Here is a 16,685-nt window from a genome sequence, read left to right as displayed (position 1 = left end):
TTTTTTCTTTGACAGCGCGAGGAGGAAAAATAGCTGATTACTGGCTCCGTTTTGTCACATGATCAGCTGTCATTGGCTGACAGCTGATCACGTGGTAAGGGGTCGGGATCGACCCCTTGCTCGGATCGGTGATCAGGCGAGTCTCAATGACTCGCCGATCACAGAGTGCGCCGCGCGCGCCCCTCAGGGGGCGCGCAGGCCGCTCGTGCACGGGACGACGTCAATAGACGTAGTCCCGGCAAAGGAGGTCCGCGCTGTAGCCGTCTTTCGGCTATAGCGTGGATCTCAAGAGGTTAAAGAGACCCTATCCTCAAACTATTCCAACAGAAATATTACCAGAAGGTTATAAGTGTATTTATAGCCCAATCCGGGCAGATAAAAAAATATTCCATGCAGTGGAGCTGTGCCTGCAAGGGTTATCTACTTGTTTTGTCTAGGGGAGAGGAGAAAAGGTTTTACTTACCTGATCCTCCGCATCCCACAGCAGGAGGTGCTCCGCCACAATTTAAGAGTTGACTGTCCCTCAACATCCTCATGTCTCAGGCAGGGTTTTAGACTCTAGGGTCCTGACGTCATCAAGACCAGTGCAAACTGGTAGAACGTGGGGGTGCAGAAGCTGCCGAAGCTGTGGGGAGGAAAGGATGATCGGGTACGTAAATCTCCTTTTGGTTCTCCAATGCATAATGGATCCATATCCCCCTGCAATGCAGGCACAGCCCCACTGCAAGGGATAATTTGGTATTTGCACAGAGTTGGTATACATTTACCTGTAAAAGGCTCCCTTATTTAGACATCCAAAAAGAACTGAAACTGCTGCAGGGAGCCACCATCTTTGATATGTCAGAAGCCTCAGAGTTGTCTCTCAACTGACACTCCTTGACAACATAAAAAGTTAGGGCCCTTTCACATGGGTGGACCTATCGGGTCTACCTGTCAGTTTTTCAGGTGAACCCTCCAATCTCCTCTATGGAGGGGCAGGTGTCAACGGACATCTGATCTGGTTTCCCCATCCATCTGATGGATTGGACAGAAGTCAGGTATAAAATGGTCAGGCGTTTCGTTTGACTGCCCATAGAGGAAAGCGAGCAGTTTCTGTGTCCGCTCTGCATAAGCGAAGTGGACACGGACCAGCCATCTGCTGCTCAGCGGGGATCAGCAGGCAGATTCCCCGCTGAGCAGGAGGTTTCCAACGGAACCGGACCCATGTCTTGAGAGCCTTATGGCCTCTCAAGATTGGATAAGGATTCTCGTAGATGAAAACCTACTGCTGAAAATAGCTAGCCTTCTTAAAGACAAACAGATTAAAGTGTTACTAAACCCACAACAGTAAAATCAGTCTGTATATGCAGTAAAGCATGCTCGTTATACTCCCTGTAGAACCTAAGGGGTTAATCCCCTGCATTGCGTAAAAAGGCTGTTTGATCTGGTGTTCTCTGATCCTCTTCTTCCGCTGTCCCTAATCCATCTGGTGACAGAACAGCTCCCTAAGGAGGCACTCTACACATGCTCAGTTTGGTGCGTTTTTTTTTTTGGAGGGTGCATGTAATCAGCACAGGGCCAATAAGCACTATCCAGAGAGGATCAGGGGTCATGCAGCCACCTAATACAGTCAGAGGAGAATGAAAACTCCTCCTACAAGCTTAAACCAGTGCTTGGCTGGACACTGACAGAAGTCATAAGACTGCTATACCGTGCTGATTAGAAAAGTTATTTAGCAGTTTATATTTACTAAAACTATTTAATTTGAATTTTCTGTATACTGTGAGAGACCAGATATAGTGAATGCAGGGTCCTGGGTTTAGTAATGCTAAAGTCTGAAGAAAAAAACTTGGACTCCCTGACTGAGCTACTTGCAACCATCTGAGTAGAATTGACATAACATGGCTGGGACTGGGGCCGAAGAAGGGCAACTTTATATTTATACCATCCCCTTTCCTTCTTTTTCTTTCAATTGGCTTTGCTGTTCAGCTCTCTCCTGCTGATTTTTTTTTTTTTTTTTTAAGGCTTTTACTGCTTTAAGCCAGCATCGAGCCCTACATGACAGAGGTCTAAATAGAGGACGCTATGCTTTGCCATTATAGTGGTAACCAAGGATTTGACTAGGTCCATTAGGTATTGAACAGAGAACTATGGTTAATATTAGCCTCAATGCATCTTTTCTCTTTAAGGATGTCTAAATGTAAAATGTGTTTTTATGGCGAGTATTCTCTTGTGTTTAGTTACATTCCGGATGGCACCCTCCTGTCTACAAAAAATACTTTATGTTCTGTTTTTTTTAATGGAAATAATGCAAGCTGGATTGTTTATGAAAAACTGCTCTTTATTATTATTAAAGATAATGCAACAGAAAACCTATTGTTGCAAGGTAAAATAGCCAATATACTAAAAACATAACTATGTTAATTCCCTGGTTCTTCTGGCGCTTCATGATTGATTACTTCCAAAAGTTAGGTTCTTATGGAGACTCCCTTCACATCTATACGACCAGAAATCACAACCTGGCGCCTAAGCTGCCACAAGCCCACTCACTATTGATGCCTCAGACATGCAGCGCATTAACACCGACTGCCGTCCTCCTCCCTCCTCCACACTCAGCGGCTCTGGCAAGCATCAAGCGCCGCGCTAAATGTGTGAAACTGAGAAGCAACGGAGAGAGGAGGAAATGTCAGATTTCAGCTTGATGTCGGGGGTGGGCGGGACCCGGCCGGAGTGGGCGGGACCCAGCAGCTATCAAACACCAGCCAATGGGATCTGGGTGGGCCGCTACTTGTACGTGTGGCCCTGCCCCTTTTCTTAAGCAGCCCAATCGTTGGCTGATGTTCGATAGCTGCTGAGTCCCGCCCACCCCGGCCGGGTCCCCCCCCCCCCCCACATCAAGCTCCAATCTGACAGAACTGCCTCTATGTTACTTGTCAGTTTCACACCCTGGCTGGGTCCCGCCCACCCCCGACATTAAGCTCAATTCTGACAGCTCCTCTGTTACTTTTCAGTAACTGAGTGCTCAGTGTGCCACTGCCAATCAGTGCCACCTGCCAGTGCCACCGCCAACCAGTGCCACCGCCAACCAATGCCACCTGCCAGCGCCGAGTGTCACCTCCTGCCAGTGCCACCTGCAACTGCCAATCAGTACCACCTGCCAGTGCCACCACCAACCACTGCCACCGCCAATCAGTGCCACCTGCCAGTGCCGCCAATCAATGCCACCCGCAACCACCAACCAGTGCCACCTGCCACCAATCAGTGCCACCTGCTACCACCAACCAGTGCCACCGCCAATCAGTGGCACCTGCCAGTGCCAACCAGTGCCACCGCCAATCAGTGGCACCTGCCAGTGCCAAGTGTCACCGCCAATCAGTGGCACCTGCCAGTGCCAAGTGTCACCGCCAACCAGTGCCACCTGCCAGTGCCAATCAGTGCCACCTGCCACCGCCAATCAGTGCCACCGCCAATCAATGCCACCTGCAACCCCCAACTAGTGCCACCTGCCAACCAGTGCCATCACCAATCACTGCCACTGCCAATCAGTGCTACCACCAACCAGTGCCACCTGCCAATCAGTGCCACCTGCCAGTGCCAAGTGTCACCGCCAATCAGTGGAACTAGTCAGTGCCAAGTGTCACCGCCAATCAGTGGAACCAGCCTTACTCTTTCTGGTCAGCCCATAACCCTGATGTAACAGTGTTACATTGGAGTTATTGACTGGGTGCTCCGTTGTGAGTTAGGGATAGGGGGTGAAAATGACTGGCCTTATCCCGGGAGCTGACAATCCATACCACTCAAAAAAAAAAAAAGAAAAAAAAAAGGCTCCTAAATTCAAAGCACATTTGTCAACCCCTGACAAAGGATGAATCCTTTAAAGGTGTTGTAAAGGCAGACGATCCATCTTAACCACTGGGCCATTTTGCTGGCTTAAGACCAGAGCACTTTTTGCGATTCAGCGCTGCAAGGTTTTAATGGACAATTGCGCGTTCGTGCGATGTGGCTCCCAAACAAAATTTACGTTCTTTTTTTCCCACAAATAGAGCATTATTTTGGTGGTATTTGATCACCCCAGGGGGTTTTATTTTTTGCGCTATAAAAATAGCGACAATTTTGAAGAAAACACATTTTTTACTATAATAAATATCCTACAAAAATATCTCTTAAAAAAAAAAAAAAAATTTCCCTCAGTTTAGGCCGATACGTATTCTTCTACATATTTTGGTTAAAAAAAAAAAAAACGCAATAAGCGTTTGTCAATTGGTTTGCGCAAAAGTTATAGCATCTACAAAATATTTATGGCATTCTTATTAATATATATATATATTTTTTTTACTAGTAATGGCGGTGATCAGCAATATTTATTGTCACTGCGACATTATGGCGGTCCACGTCAAACTCAGAATTTCAATATTCGCTAGAGATGAAATTCAATGAAAATCCAGTTAACCACTTGACCACTGGGCACTTAAACACCCTTAATAACCAGACCAATTTTCAGCTTTCGGTGCTCTCACATTTTGAATGACAATTACTCAGTCATGCAACACTGTACCCATATGAAATTTTTGTCCTTTTTTTCACACAAATAGAGCTTTCTTTTGGTGGTATTTAATCACCTCTGTTTTTTATTTTTTGTGCTATAAAAGAAAAAAGACCGAAAATTCTGTGAAAAAATGAATTTTTCTTAGTTTCTGTTTTAAAAATTAGCAGATTAGTACGTTTTTCTTCATACATTTTGGCCAAAATTTATACCACTACATATCTTTGGTAAAAATAAGTACAAATTGGTGGATATTATTTGGTCTTTGTGAAAGTTATAGAGTCCACAAGCTATGGTGCCAATATCTGAAAATTGATCACACCTGAAGTACTGATGGCCTATTTTAAATCTTGAGACCCTAACATGCCAGAAAAGTACAAATACCCCCCAAATGACCCCTTTTTGGAAAGAAGACATTCCAAGGTATTTAGTAAGAGGCATGATGAGTTTTTTGAAGTTTTCATTTTTTCCCACAATTCTTTGCAAAATCAAGATTTTTTTTCCTTTTTTTTTTTCCACAAAATTGTCATATTATCAGTTTATTTCTCACACACAGCATATGCATACCACAAATTACACCCCAAAACACATTCTACTATTACTCCAGAGTACGGCGATACCACATGTGGGAGACTTTTACACAGCATGGCCACATACAGAGGCCCAAAATGCAGGGAGCGCCATCAGGCATTCTGGAGCACCCAGGACAATTCTGACATTTCTCTCCTACATGTAAAAATCATCATTTATTTGCTAGAAAATTACACAGAACCCCAAAACATTATATATATTTTTTTAGCAAAGACCCTGGAGAATACAATGTTGGTCGTTGCAAATTTTTATCTCACACGGTATTTGCGCAGCAATTTTTCGAACGCGTTTTTTTGGGGGAAAAAACAGGTTTTGTGCTTAAAAAAAAAAAAACACAGTAAAGTTAGCCCAATTTTTGCATAAAGTGAAAGATGAAGTTATGCTGAGTAAATAGATATCGAACATGTCACTCTTCAAAATTGCACATGCCCGTGGAATGGCGCCAAACGTCGCTACTCAAAAATCCCCATAGGCGACGCTTTAAATTTTTTTTACTGGTTACATGTTTTGAGTTACAGAGGAGGTCTAGGGCTAGAATTATTGCTCTCGCTCTAACGTTCACAGCGATACCCCACATGTGTGATTGAACACTGTTTTCATATGTGGGCGGGGCTTACGTATGCGTTCGCTCCTGCATGCGAGCACATGGGGACAGGGGCGCTTTAACATTTTTTTTTTATTGTTCATTTTACTTTATTTATTTTAGTTTGACATTTTTTTCCCCCCCAAAAAATTTTTGATCACTTTTATTCCTATTACAAGGAATGTAAACATCCCTTGTAATAGGAATATGGGATGACAGGTCCTCTTTACAGTGAAATCTGGGGGTCAATATGACCCCACATCTCACCTCTAGGCTGGGAAGCCTGAAATAAAAAAAAATAAAAAAAAAAAAAAGATTCTGGCTTTGATCGTATTGGCGAGTTGGTAGAAGCACCGGAGGGCGGTGAGGGGTGGGGTTCGTCTATGGCTGGGTATTGCAGGGTATCACCGAGTATGGCTGAGTATCTCCGAGTATGGCTGAGTATGGCAATTTATGGCAGGGTACTGCAGAGTAATGGCAGGGTACTGCAGAGTAATGGCAGGGTACTGCAGAGTAATGGAATGGGGGGTACTGCAGAGTAATGGAATGGGGGGTACTGCAGAGTAATGGGGGGTACTGCAGAGTAATGGCTGGTATTGCAGAGTATTTGCAGGGTATTGCAGAGTATTTGCAGGGAATTAAGGGGTTAAATTCGGTGAGCAGCGATGTGGGCACTGCAGATGCAGCCCACATCGCTGCTAACACCGATCTCTTTCCCCTCCGCTGTACCGATCGGTACAGAGAGGGGGAGGGAGGAACCAGCGTCATAACATGACGCCGGTTTGTTTACAAGTGATCACTCCGTCACGCGACGAGCGGCCGTTTACCGTGATCCGCCGGGTCCACTGGACCCGGCGGTCATGGATGATCTCGTGTGCGCGCCCCAGGGGGCGTGCGAGAGCAGAATTCTGGGAGGTCGTTAATTAACAGCCTCTCAGAGTTAAACAACCGCCCTGAAGCCGTTAATCGGCAATGGGCGGTTGTTAAGTGGTTAAATAGCATCCAACGTTCTTCACACCGCACTACACCATGTGAGAGTGTGCCACCACTTCCCGTAAACTCAGAAAAAGAACTCATATAAGGTAAGAGAGGAACACTAACTGCATTTTCATAGAATTTCAATGTTTGCCAGAGATGAAATTCAGAGTTTCACATGGACTTTTCTTTGTTTTTTTGTTTCATTCTTTATCCAAATAGTCTAAGAAAAGTCCATGTGAAACTTTGAATTTCAATATTTGCCAGAGATGAAATTCAATGAAAATTCAGTTAACCGTTTCAGCCCCGGAAGGATTTACCTTCTTCCTGACCAGAGCAATTTTTGCGATTCGGCACTGCGTCGCTTTAACTGACAATTGCACGGTCGTGCTACGTGGCTCCCAAACAAAATTGGAATCCTTTTTTCCACACAAATAGAGCGTTCTTTTGGTGGTATTTGATCACCCCTGAAATTTTTTTTTTGCGCTATTAAAAATAGCGACAATTTTGAAGAACACACATAATTTTTTACTATAATAAATATCCTACAAAAATATCTAAAAAAAAAAAAATTATAAATTCCCTCAGTTTAGGCCGATACGTATTTTTACATATTTTTGGTAAAAAAAAAAAAAAAAAAAAAAAATCGCAATAAGCGCTTATCAATTGGTTTGCGCAAAAGTTATAGCATCTACAAAATATTTATGGCATTCTTAATATATATTTATTTTTTTTTAATTTTTTTTTACTAGTAATGGCGGTGATCAGCAATATTTATTGTGACTGCGACATTATGGCGGACACATCGGACAATTACTGTAAAAATGCCACTGGCAGTGAAGGGGTTAACCACTAGGGGGAGGGATTAAGTGTGTCCTAGGGGAGTGTTTCTAACTGTCTGGGGGATGGGCTGTGTATGACGTGGACACTGATCGCTGCTCCTGATGACGGGGAGCAGAAGATCAGTGTCCTGTCATTAGGCAGAACATTGTGAGTTAGGGATAGGGGGTGAAAATGACTAGCCTTATCCCGGGAGCTGACAATCCATACCACTCTTAAAAAACAAAAAAACTGGCTCCTAACTTTTTCAACTGGCTCCTAAATTCAAAGCAAATTTGTCAACCCCTGACATAAAGGATGAATCCTTTAAAGGTGTTGTAAAGGCAGACGATCTATCTTAACCACTTTCAGACCGGACCATTTTGCTGGTAAATGACCAGAGGTCTTTTTACACTTTGGCACTGCGCTGCTTTAACTGGTAATTGCGCGGTCATGCAATGTTGTACCCAAACAAAATTTGCGTCCTTTTCTTCCCACAAATAGAGCTTTCTTTTGATGGTATTTGATTGCCTCTGCGATTTTTATTTTTTGCGATATAAACGTAAAAAGACCGCAAATTTTGAAAAAAAATGATATTTTCTACTTTTTGTTATTAGAAAAATCCAATAAACTCAATTTTAGTCATACATTTAGGCCAAAATGTATTCAGCCACATGTCTTTGGTAAAAAAAAAGTCAATAACTGTATATTTATTGGTTTGCGCAAAAGTTGTCACATCTACAAACTAAGGTACGTTTTCTGGAATTTACGCAGCTTTTAGTTTACGACTGCCTATCTCATTTCTTGAGGTGCTAAAATGGCAGGGCAGTACAAAACCCCCCCAAATGACCCCATTTTGGAAAGTAGACCCCCTAAGGAAATTGATAAGAGGCATGTTGAGCCCATTGAATATTTTATTTTTTTGCCTCAAGCGATTGAATAATGACAAAAAAAAAATTTATTTTTTTTTTTTTAACAAAGTTGTCACTAAATGATATATTGCTCATGCATGCCATGGGCATATGTGAAATGACACCCCAAAATAAATTCTGCTGCTTCTCCTGAGTACGGGGATACCACATATGTGGGACTTTTTGGGAGCCTAGCCGCGTACGGGGCCCCGAAAACCAAGCACCGCCTTCAGGCTTTCTAAGGGCGTAAATTTTTGAGTTCACTTCTCACTACCTATTACAGTTTTGAAGGCCATAAAATGCCAAGATGGCACAAAACCCCCACAAATGACCCCATTTTAGAAAGTAGACACCCCAAGCTATTTGCTGAGAGGCATGTTGAGTCCATGGAATATTTTATATTTTGCCACAAGTTGCGGGAAAATTACAAACTTTTTTTTTTTTTTTTTTTTTTTCACAAAGTTGTCACTAAATGATATATTGCTCACGCATGCCATGGGCATATGTGAAATGACACCCCAAAATAAATTCTGCTGCTTCTCCTGAGTATGGGGATACCACATATGTGGGACTTTTTGGGAGCCTAGCCGCGTACGGGGCCCCGAAAACCAAGCACCGCCTTCAGGCTTTCTAAGGGCGTTACAGTTTTGAAGGCCATAAAATGCCAAGATGGCACAAACCTCCCCCAAATGACCCCATTTTGGAAAGTAGACACCCCTAAATTTAGGGGTACACTAGTGAGACTAGGTAATAAATGGCGGGTGCCCTGAAACTATAAAAAAATAACTAACCAACCAGCGTCACCTGTAACAGTTATATGGTGATCACTGGTGAAAGGGTTAACTAGGGGGCAATTAGGGGGCTTTATGCGGTAGTATATGGGGGTCCCTGGCGCTATAAAAAGCTGCAGCGAACCTAAATACCTACCTGCCTAACTAGCGTCACCTGTGACACTAATACAGCGATCAAAAAAACGATCGCTTATTAGGCTGGGTTCACACTGGAGCGATGCGGGAACGCCACGAATGCGCGGCGGGTTCCCGCATCGCATGCCTCCCGGCGGCAGTTCACACTGCCCTATGCGAACTGCTGGGAGTGTCAGTGAAATGTTACTGACACCCCCAGATCAGTTCGCATATCGCAGTGCGATCTGCAAACTCGGATCGCATGGTGTGAACACCCATGCGATCCGATTCTGCTGCGGGCCAAAAAAAGGGTCCCGTGCGAATTTGCGGCGGGTGCGGCGGGTGTGGCGGGTGCGGCGAATGGCTGAACTCGAATCGCACAGAGATCGGATGTGATTTGCACTGCAGAGCGGTGCGAATCACATTCGTTCTCATAAACCGCTGCAATGTGAACCCAGCCTTAGTGACACTGGCGACGGGGGGTGATCACGGGGTTAAACCTTTATTGGGGGGGTTAGGGGGGTACATTAGAACTAAAGGGGGCTAACTCTAACTGCCCTAACAGTTATTACAGTCACAAATGACACCAATGCAAAAAAAAAAAATGACATTGGTGTCACTGTGACTGGGGGGCAGGGGTAATTGGGGGGGTGATCGGGGGATAAAGGGGGGGTGTGAGTGTGCCTGGCATGTTCTACTGTGTGTGTAGAGTGTTGGTGCAACTTACTGATCCGCTCTCCTCCGTGTCGGAACGAAAAATACCGACACGGAGGAGAGAATACATCACTTCCTCTCCTGTGTTTACATTACAGGAGAGGAAGTGATGTCACCGGGGATTTCTATTCGTCGGGAGCGATCGCGAGGGGGTGGCCATGAATGAATGGCCGTCCCCTCGTCCGGGATCGCTCCCGAACGAATACCGACCGCCGCAGGCACCGGGCGGGGGCCCGATCGGGCCCCCGACCCGCGGGAGGCAAGGGACGTACATGTATGTCCTTATGCCTGCCCGTGCCATTGTACCGACGTACATCGGCGTGCGGCGGTCGGCAACTGGTTAAGCCCCGGGCCATTTTTCTGGCTTAAGACCAGAGCACTTTTTGCGGTTCGGCACTGCAACGTTTTAACGGACAATTGCGCGTTCGTGCGATGTGGCCTCCAAACAAAATTGATGTCCTTTTTTCCCACAAATAGAGCTTTTTGGTGGTATTTGATCACCTCTGCTGGTTATTTTTTGCCCTATGAACAAAAAAAGCAACAATTTTGGGGGGAAAAAAAAACGCATTATTTTTTACTTTTTGCTATAATAATTATCCCCAGAAAATATATAAAACATTTTTTCCCCTCAGTTTAGGCTGATACGTATTCTTCTACATATTTTTGGTAAAAAAAATAAAATAATCACAATAAGTGATTGATTGCTTGGCGCAAAAGTTATAGCGTTTACAAAATAGGGGATAGTTTTATGGCATTTGGTGGTGATCAGCGACATTAGGCGGACACATCGGACATTTTTGGGACCATTGTCATTTATACAGCAATCAGTGCTGTACAAATGCACCGATTCCTGTGTAAATGACACTGGCAGTGAAGGGTTAACCAGGAGGTGGCAGTGTAGGGGTCAAGTGTGTCCTAGGGGCATGTTTATAACTGTGTGGGGGGGGGGGGGTGGCTGTGATTTACAAAACACTGCTCTCAGCTCCAATCACAGAGAGCAGAGATCAATGGTACTTGTTGCTAGGCAGAACAGGGAGATGCATGTTACATCGCGCGAGTGCCGCCAGATGGCACGGGGTCAATTCTATATGGACGTACCTGTACGCCAATTTGCCTGCCCGTGCCATTCTGCCGGCGTACATAGTCATGCGTGCCTCGACCGCCTGGGGCTCTTACTCCTGATTGGCAGAGACACAGCAGCTTCGCCATTGGCTCCCATTGCTGTCAATCATACTCAGTTGGCCAATCAGGAGGAGAGGGACCAGGAGCTCCAGCTAGGGACCCGAGAAGAGGAGGCTTTGGGCTGCCCTGTGCAAAACCATTGCACAGACCAGGGAAGTATATTAGTAGAAAGGAAAACTAGACTTTACAATCACTTTAAGACCAACCTCAAATTGTGTGGGTTTGATTAAGACTATCACAAATCTATTTATAAAACAGATTATATTCTCTAGTGGGAAACAGGAAAGTCACTCTTGCAGGGCAAAAAGGCTTTTACTACAGTTTAGAGAAAACTGTCCTATGTAGTTATTTAGAAGCTACCCTGTTTCCCTGAAAATAAGACCTAGCGTGATTGTTGGTGATGGCTGCAATATAAGCCCTAACCCCCAAATAAGCCCTAGTTAAAGTCCTTGTAGGTCTTATTTTCAGGATAGGGCTTATTTTCGGGGAAACAGGGTAGGGCTCATTTGGGAGGGTAGGGCTTATATTGCAGCCATCACCGACAATCACGCTCGGTCTTATTTTCGGGGAAACATGGTAGCAACAAGGCAATAGAAACTTATTGCAAGACAAGCAGTATAAGAGAGGCCTGAATTGCTAAGGGCCGGTTCACACAGCGGGCGATGCGAGGCGACACGACTCGCCTCGCTCCCGCAAGTCGCCCCCGTTCTGTACAATGGAACCGTTCTGAGAGGAGCGACTCGAGTCGCTTCGACTCAGAAAAAAGGTTCCTGTACTACTTTTGGGCGACCTCAGGGCGACTTGCATTGACTTCTATACAGAAGTCATCTGCAAGTCGCCGCTGAGGTCGCGGCGAGGCAAGTCGGAGACGCCTCGCCTGCTGTGTGAACCGGCCCTAAGGCTAAGTGTCAATATTTATAAACTTGGTAACAAGCGAGATGGCTACTTTTCAGACTTGTTCGTAGACAATGCCCCACTCACCACATTACTCAAATATTTGACATTCAGGGATTGATCGAACACATGCCATCTGATATTGCTTTTGTATTTGCTTATTATACTTAGATAGCCAACCTTGTATTCTGAACAGAAACTGCGCTCCTAACAACAAAAAAAATTGAAAAACATGAAAGCTACACAAGCAGCGGCTACTAAAGTGTGATGCACACCAAAAATACAAAGAAAAAGAAAAAATGTAGCTGTGCTAACAATGATTATCCTCCTTAAGGGGAAACCTCAATTAATATGTGAATCTCCCTAATGATTAAACATTAATAAAAGGTGATAAAAAAAATTATTACATTAATAAATCAATAAAAATGTATTATAATAAATTAATATAAATGACAATTCATATAAATGTACATAATAATACAAATAAATTATATGTACATATAAGTAGGGATGCACCGAATGGGTTTTTTGGTGCCGAAACCGATACCGAAAATGAAAAATACACTAGGCCGAAAACCGAAACAGCACCGATACCGAAAATGACTGTTTTAAAAAAAAAAAAATTTATACAGGAGGTGGTCAGAGACTGGCGACATGGTTCAGGAGGTGGTCAGAGACTGGCGACATGGTTCAGGAAGTGGTCAGAGACTGGCGACATGGTTCAGGAGGTGGTCAGAGACTGGCGACATGGTTCAGGAGGTGGTCAGAGACTGGCGACATGGTTCAGGAGGTGGTCAGAGACTGGCGACATGGTTCAGGAGGTGGTCAGAGACTGGCGACATGGTTCAGGAGGTGGTCAGAGACTGCATGCATGGTTCAGGAGGTGGTCAGAGACTGGCGACATGGTTCAGGAGGTGGTCAGAGACTGGCGACATGGTTCAGGAGGTGGTCAGAGACTGGCGACATGGTTCAGGAGGTGGTCAGAGACTGGCGACATGGTTCAGGAGGTGGTCAGAGACTGGCGACATGGTTCAGGAGGTGGTCAGAGACTGGCGACATGGTTCAGGAGGTGGTCAGAGACTGGCGACATGGTTCAGGAGGTGGTCAGAGACTGGCGACATGGTTCAGGAGGTGGTCAGAGACTGGCGACATGGTTCAGGAGGTGGTCAGAGACTGGCGACATGGTTCAGGAGGTGGTCAGAGACTGGCGACATGGTTCAGGAGGTGGTCAGAGACTGGCGACATGGTTCAGGAGGTGGTCAGAGACTGGCGACATGGTTCAGGAGGTGGTCAGAGACTGCATGCATGGTTCAGGAGGTGGTCAGAGACTGCATGCATGGTTCAGGAGGTGGTCAGAGACTGCATGCATGGTTCAGGAGGTGGTCAGAGACTGCATGCATGGTTCAGGAGGTGGTCAGAGACTGCATGCATGGTTCAGGAGGTGGTCAGAGACTGCATGCATGGTTCAGGAGGTGGTCAGAAACTGCATGCATGGTTCAGGAGGTGGTCAGACTGGGGACATGGTACAGGAGATGGTCAGAGAGAGGACGTGGTACAGGAGGCATCCCCCATTTTGCAGCCTGTGTCCCCCATTTTGCAGCCACTGTCCCCCATTTTGCAGCCACTGTCCCCCATTTTGCAGCCACTGTCCCCCATTTTGCAGCCTGTGTGCCATTTTTCAGCCAGCCTGTGCAAGGAAGAGAGCCGCCTCCGCCGCCTGTTTGATCACAGCGCCGGGAACATCACAGCTTTCATTTCAATAGCTGTGTGTTCCCGGACGCGTGCCGTCACACACAGCCCCTCCCCCTTGTCCGGGCACTTTGATGGACAGATCATCCGTCCAATCCTGCGGATGATCTGTCTATCTAAGTGCCCGGACAAGGGGGAGGGGCTGTGTGTGACGGCGCGCGGCCGGAAACACACAGCTATTGAAATGAAAGCTGTGATGTTCCCGGCGCTGTGTTAAAACAGGCGGCGGAGATGGCTCTCCTGCGCTATACACCCCCCCATAATGGGCGTCACCAGGGGCGGGGGGCGGAGCCCCGTCCCCACCCAGGCCACGCCCCATTTTCGGCTCCATTATCGGCCGTTTTTCTCTTTCGGCAAATTGCCGAAAAGGGCATTTTCGGCCGATATGTTTCGGCGGCCAAAATTTCGGTGCATCCCTACATATAAGAGTGAAAAATGAAAATAAATCGTGACAAAAATGTCCCAAAACCCAAAGTGAATAAATTCAAATTATAGTCCAATCAATATTTAAAGCAGAACGTGCAATCTTCCATCACCAGAAAGTGCAAAACACCACTAAGAATGCACGCTTGCCAGAGGGCAAGCGTTAATAGCTCACACAAAATTTACAGCAGGGTCTCCGAGGTGGGTCTCAAATTGCTATTCAAGATTAGACTGGAGTCGCACCCGGAAGACTTTCACATGTGAAGCAATGATCTCTCAAAAAATATAAGCAGAGGGACTTCCCATAGTGCAAATCTGGTATACAGCTTTATTAAAAAGTAAAAGTAGATATACTCACAAACCTAAACATTAAAAAACAGCGTATATGCCGGCCAGCGAGCGCCCGTTCGCTCAGATCCTACGTGACTGCATCCGCACGTCCTAGCCCTGCATTCTTGTATTCTGAACAGAGGGGAACAGCTCAACAGCCTGAACCTACCTAAGCTACTACAACAGATTCTAGGTTTTGTTTTTATATAGGTATCTCTAGCTAAAATAGGATTTTTAAAACAGCTTACCTGTAAAATCCTTTTCTTTGAAGTACATCACGGGACACAGAACCATAGTAGTTACTATGTGGGTTATAGGCCACCTTCAGGTGATGGACACTGTCACGCCCTAAGACAAAAATTGCACTCCCTATATAACCTCTCCCACTACTGGAAGTGCCTCAGTTTTGTAGCAAAACAATACAATACATGTGTACACCAAAGAAGAGAGGGACTCTGTCTCGTGATGTACTTCAAAGAAAAGGATTTTACAGGTAAGCTGTTATAAAAATCCTATTTTCTTATCGTACATCACGGGACACAGAGCCATAGTAGTTACTATGTGGGATGTCCCATAGCAATGGCAACTGAAGGGAGGGAGACAACAAAAGTAGGGTACCAAGAGAGAAGAGGACCTATACTGCAGTGCACTGAGCCCAAAGGTCATATCCTCCTGACCTTTTACATCTATTTGGCAGAGTCTGGTAAATGTATGGACTGAAGACCAAGTTGCAGCCTTGCAGATCTGAGGCATGGAGGCCTGGTGATGCACTGCCCAAGAAGCACTAACAGCCCTGGTGGAGTGCGCTCTAATATGAAAAGGAGGAATTTCCTCTTTAAACCATAAGCCTAAGCAATCAATCACTTAACAAATCCATTTGGAAATAGATTTCGATACTGCCTGTCCTCTTAAGACCATCTAGCAACACAAACAAAACATCTGTTTTGCGAATCTGAGCGGTCACCTTTAACTATACCTTGACCGCTCCCACTACATCAAGAGAATGTAGTGACACCTCTTCCACAAAACGAGGTTCTGGAAAAAAAGAAGACAGAACAATATCCTGGTTTAATTGAAAACCTGACACTACCTTCGGTAGGAATTTAGGATGAGGATGCAATACCACCTTATCCTTATGAATAATCAAACATGACTCTACAGGAAAGAGCCGCCAACTCCGATACTCTTCTAGCAGAGGATGTGGCAACCAAAAACATTAATTTCCTCATCAAGGGGACTAAAGGAATATCCCATATAGGCTCAAAAGGCCATTTCTGTAATGCCAACAGGACTAAATTCAAGTCCCAAGGGTTCAGGGGTGTCCTAACTAGAGGATCAATCCGTGTTACCCCTGAATAAAGTTACGAACCAGAGAGTGAGAAGCAAGTGGTCATTGAAAAAACACTGATAAGTCCAATACCAGGCCTTTGATAGCTTCATTTCTAATCCCATCTGTAGGAATTCAAGGATCCTACCTATGACATATTTCCTGGGGTGCCAACCCCTGGATTCACACCAGGAGACATATACCTTCCAGACTCTATAGTATATGACCCTGGAGGCCTGATTCCTAGCATTAACCAAGGTAGAAACTACTGAAGCTGACAGCCCACGATCTTTTATAATGTGGGACTGTAATAGCCAAGCTGTTAAATTTAGCATTTGTAAGGTAGGGTGGAATACCGAACCTTGCAAGAGAAGGTCTGGCCATAGTGGTAGGGTCCAATAGTCCCCTACCGCCATCTTTATGATCTTGGCAAACCAAGATCTCCTGGGCCACAAGAATCACCTCTTTCCCTTCCTGCTTGATCTCGCAAAGAAGGCGCGGAAGCAGCAGAACAGAAGGGAACGCATAGATCAGTGAAAACTGATCCCATGGAAAAACCAAGCCGTGTGTTCCGTATGCCATCGGATCCCTTGTCCTTGACACAAAGTGGTTGACCTTGTTGCTGAATCTGGACACAAACCGATCCGGAACACCCCAATCTTTGACATATCAGAAAGAAGTCAGGGTGAAGGGAACATTCTCCCGGAAACAATTGTTGGCAACTCATGTAGTCTGCCTGCCAATTTTTAATCCCTGGAAT

At 45.3% G+C, this 16,685-nt stretch overlaps 1 protein-coding gene across 3 annotated transcripts in view; it reads right to left on the bottom strand.

Moving 5' to 3' along the window:
• TAB3 (TGF-beta activated kinase 1 (MAP3K7) binding protein 3) overlaps positions 1-16,685 on the bottom strand; it is a 137,633-nt gene that overhangs the window by 78,823 nt on the left and 42,125 nt on the right. The gene's annotated exons all lie outside the window — the stretch shown is intronic.

Source organism: Lithobates pipiens, unplaced genomic scaffold (genome assembly GCF_037356315.1).
Source record: "Lithobates pipiens isolate NorthernLeopardFrog02 unplaced genomic scaffold, aLitPip1_a1.2 Scaffold_16, whole genome shotgun sequence".
Lineage (NCBI taxonomy): Eukaryota > Metazoa > Chordata > Amphibia > Anura > Ranidae > Lithobates > Lithobates pipiens.
Note: the sequence above shows the minus strand (reverse complement) of the source record. Positions and strands in the feature narration are given on the sequence as shown.